Here is a 5,216-nt window from a genome sequence, read left to right on the forward strand (position 1 = left end):
GATTATCTCCACTTTCACCTTGCTTATTTGTGTCTAACACTTTCAAAGTTATTTTTTCATTAAAAGATTTCAAGGTCAGAGTACCTTTTTCAATATCGATATTACATCGATTAGTGCACAAGGAGGGTCGACCCAGAATAATAGGGGCCTCTTCATCTTCGGGGATGTCCATAATATCAAAATCAACTAGAAAAACAAATTTGTCGATTTTTACCAATACATCTTTTGCCACCCCACATGACCTCTTCATGGTGTGATCTGCAAATTTCAAATTTGTTCCTCTACCCTCACCTTTTCAATGTCGAGCTTTTTGAAGATGGATAACGGTAGTAAGCTCACACTAGCACCCGAATCAATTAGAACCTTCTTGAAAGTTCTTTTTTTTTATCGTGCACGGTATTGCGACCGATCCAGGATCCTTCTGCTTGATTGGTATTCTCTTCTCTAGCGAGATTGCACAATATTTCTCCTTATCGATTACCCCTTCATCCCTTGTTGGTTTCTTTTTAGATAGCATCTCCTTCATGAATTTCTGGTACATTGGCATTTTCTCGAGTGCATCAAAGAACGGAATGTTGATCTCTAACTTTTTGAAGTATGTGGCAAACTTCTCAAAGTCTTTCTCTTTTTGGTCCTTCTTTGTTACTCGTGAAGGATATGGCAGCTTAATCAATAGTGTGGGCTCTTCTTTTCTCTTCTCTTCAGTCGTCTTCAAAGGTTGTATCACTTCCTTTGGCACTTTCTTATTTTCTCGCACTTCAAGATCTACTTCTATGACATCATCATACTTGGTGTCTCTTTTTCCTTATGGTTTTAACCCCCTCAGACTTCTTGTTGAGACAACATTCACATTCTGATGCTCCCTTAGGTTTGTAACAGTCGCACTTGGTAAAGCACCTTGTGGTTGAGCATTGGCGAGTTGTTGTGCTATCTAACCCATTTGAACCTCAAGATTTTCTATGGAGGTTGTGGTGTTCCTCAGATTATTTTGGGTCTCTTCTTGAAATTTTAGATTGTGAGCTGCCATCGTTTCAAAAGTTATTTCCCAATCTGCTTTCTTAGGACCCTGATGATGCTGGTGCTGTGGTTGATTCCAATCTTTCCAGGAGAAATTTGGATGATTCTTCTATCTTGAATTATAAGTGTTTGAATAGGGGTTGTTTTTCCTTAGAAATTTTATCTCTTCAATTTGTTGTGCAGTTGCAACATAATGTGCAGAAAGATGGGGTCCGTTGCAAATTTCACAACTCACTGTCTGACCAGATTGAACTTGAGCTACTTGTTGAGTACCCAAATTCATACCATTGAGTCTTCTTTCAACCTCTACAACAATTTTATCTTCCATCATTACCACTTGATATGCCAGTTTTAAATCAATCACTCTTGCGGGTTTACTCACAATACAGTCATATAATTCCAAATGCTCATTTGCTACAATGGCTTCAATGATATTCTTAATAACAGTGGCTATTGTAAAATTAGTCGAGCCATCGGCAGTTGTTTCGATGAGTTGCTTAGTCTTCATCTTGAGGCCATCCACAAAATTTTGCATTTGTTAAGTTGCATCCATATTGTGAGTAGGACATGTAACCAACAATCGTTTAAATCTCTTGTATGCATCTCCAAGTGATTCTCCTTCCTTTTGTTTAAAATTAACTATGTCATACCTCTTGCGGATATACACAAAAGCAGCAAAATACTCGTTGAGGAACGTTGTATCTATCTGTTGCCAAGTTGTAATGCTCCCGGCTGGCAAAGAGTAAAACAACTCTTCAGCATCTTCTGACAGAGTGAAGGGAAACACCACTAACCTTTTAGCTTCTTCAATATGCCCCTCAATTTTCAACAATGTGGTCATAGTGAGAAACCTCTATAAATGCTTATTGGCATCTTCATTGATTTTTCCAGGGAAAGCTCTCCTTTAGAGTTGCCGTATCGTTGAAGGGTGTAACTGAAAGTGAGCAGTGTTGACTGGTTTGTTTACTATTGTCAACCGTTCGATTGGAGCATTTTCTCCTCCATAGTCACCTAGAAGTCTTTCCACGGGAGGTGGATCAACTGCCATAGTTTCAGACTCAAAATCTGAGTGCTCCGAATGAACAGAAACATTTTCTTCTTGTTCAGGCTCATAAACTATCAGCGTTTCTTCTGTCGCTTCCATTTTTCTTGTCTAGCTTTTCAGAGTCTAGCTCGCAGTGATTTTTCTGGTTCTGCATCAAAAAGAAATTCAGCAGAGGCCTTACCTCGCATACAAGGATTAGATAATTATTAGTAATAATCAAAATAAACAAAAATAACAGGAAAATAAAATTTTAGCCGCAAAGCAACAAAATCTCAATTGAATCACTATTTAAACTTATATTTTGGCAATCCCCGGTAACAACGCCAAAAAATTAACGGAAAATAGCAAATGTACTAATTTTAACGATGTAGTAATAATAGGGGTTAATCCCAAGTATCGATCTCGAGGATTGCATAGGGAATATAAGTTATTATAATGACTCAATCAAACAAAAGAACATATGGGGTTTTGGTGGTTGTTGTGAAATAATGGTGAACGATCAAAATTAAATCAAAGCGTAAAATCAAGGTTTAGATATATGAGAGAGCATGCTAGGGTTAGATGTTTGAATTGCCCCTTAACAACTTTTAAGCCAAATTTTATGAAATGTTGTTAAGATGGTTTACTACCGAATCTCAAGAATGTTTTCCTTCATTCCTTAAATGAAAACCTTTGATGCTTATCTTTAATCCTAATTCCTTAGCTATTAAAGTTAATATCAAGCATATAATTATTTTTATCAAGAATTAAATGGTTACTACGGTTAAATTCTCATTCCTAAGCGATTGAACCGTAATATTATTGTGCAAAGATCGTTGAGTTGATTTGTCCAACCTAAATCTCAACCGTAAATCAAGAACTAGTTTTCTGATAGAAAAAACGTTAAGTTTGCACAATAAAGTAAACTCATAAAAACTTCAATAACATAGAAATATGGAAATAGGGTTCATCACATTCGCAATTCAGGGACACCCCTTAGCATTGGGGGGTTTAGTTACTCATAATATTCCAAGAATTAAAAACAAAGATGATAGACATTATAAATATTCTAGAAGGATTTGATCTTCAATAGCGATTGCCGTTTAAAGATCTCTGTTCTCCGAAACCGTTGTTAGCTTTTGCTCTAGATTCGAAAATTCTTCAATATGATCAAAGATACCCAATGCTTTCCAAAAACTAGGTCTAAATAGTGATAGGTCATTCTTTAGCGATGTAAGATGTCTAAAACACCCTTAATGAATCAGGAAATTGAAATATTCAAAAAGCCAAAATATTCAGCGTTTCAGCTGACACGGGTGCCTGTGTCAGCTTCTGTCAAGTTTCTTTAAAACGTGTTGTTGCTTTCAATTTGGCAGGACCGTGTCAAGCCCGTGTCGGCTTTTGCCCGCGCGCTCCTTCATCGCATTTTTTCATATTTTTTCCTGAGGATTCATAATTCTCCCGCTCTTGTGCTATATATATATATATATAGAGAGAGAGAGAGAGAGAGAGAGATGTAATTGGGAGTTTTGAATGAAATTCAAAATTCTAAGCAATTCAAATGACTCAATTGAAATTCATTCATTTTAAAACTATTTCATTTTGATGTAGTATTAAAATGATTCATTGTTAAACTTTTAGACAAAATTTAAAATATGAAAAATATAGACCAATTTGCCATTTTGCAAATTTGAAGGATCAATTTGAAAATTATAAGGGATTTATTTGATTTTTTATAAAATAAATTAATAATAATCAATTTAAAATTCGCATTATATAGAGTGGATGAGCAATTTCAAATTATTTACTTTTTTGGTGTCATTTGAAATTCCTTAAATTTAACTCAAATAAAACACTTCATAAATTTACATCATTTTAAAAATTTGCATATTTTTTATCCATATAATGGATTTTGGTCAAGTCATTTTAAATTCCTTCAAAAAATTACTTCCCCTCATTAAAAGTTTCATCTAAACACACTATAAGGTTCAACATGGTCACTTCTTTAATCAGAGAGCCTTATCATTGACATATGTGATAACCATGTTCACAGTCATCAAATCTTACTCACTCTTGCCAATTTTCTTAAGCATGGTCTTTGAAATATAATTTGATGTAGCTCTGCCGTCAATCTAAACCCTACTTATTTATTTTCCTTCGATATGAGCTCTGATGTGAAGAGGGCACTAGTGATCTCTTTGTTCCTCTGTCGGTTTTTTAGCCATAGCAGCGTATCAAACACATTAATCATACTCTCTTTTATGAATATCCACCATTCACAAAGGTTATATAAATCAAAATTATCAAAGAATGTTGCATATTTCATCTAGATTCCTGCGAAAAACATCGATACCATATTGAGACTAAGACTTAGGGTCCGTTTGGTGCGCAGGATAAGAGACAAGATAGAATATTTGTATCATATCTTATCTCAATCCAGTGTTTGATGACACAACAGGATATGATAAGTTAATCATGAAATTTATCCTATGCTGCCTCACTAGTTCAAATTCTTATCCTAAATAAGAGCTAGGTTAGAATCCGGCAGGATAGGATAAGAAAATAAATTACCAATTTTCCCTCAATAAAATATATTTTAAAATAAAAAAAATATAAATAAATATTAATTTGATATTAAATTAAAAAATAATTTTTTAAAAATATGTATGATATTGTCATAAGGGTGATTTTGTAAATTAAAATATTTAAAAATAAAATAATTATTGAAATTTTGAAAAATGAATACTAATTTTATTTTTTCATAAAATGAAATAATTATTGAAATTTTAAAAATATTAAAAATAAAATGAATACTAATTTTATTTTTTCATAAAATGAAATATATTTTCTTGCAAAGGTAGTTTTGTGATTTAGATAGTATATATACATACTTTCATTTTGCTTATCTAACATATATAATAGAATTCATAATTTTTTTCAAGAAAAAATGAAATTGTTTACTCAATCTTGTCAATGAGTTTTTTTTAGGTTATATAAAATTATTAATTTTTTTATTAATTTTAAAATTTTAAAATATTTTACAAAATAATTTGGAAAAAATGTAGTTGCTTTACAAGGTAAAAATGTAGTTGCTTCATCCAATCGCCCCACTCATGGATTATGGTCAAGCCTTCAAATTTACTTTTTATTTTGGCGTCTGACTTAATGTCATTTC

The sequence above is a fragment of the Vicia villosa genome, linkage group LG6, assembly GCF_029867415.1.
Source record: "Vicia villosa cultivar HV-30 ecotype Madison, WI linkage group LG6, Vvil1.0, whole genome shotgun sequence".
Lineage (NCBI taxonomy): Eukaryota > Viridiplantae > Streptophyta > Magnoliopsida > Fabales > Fabaceae > Vicia > Vicia villosa.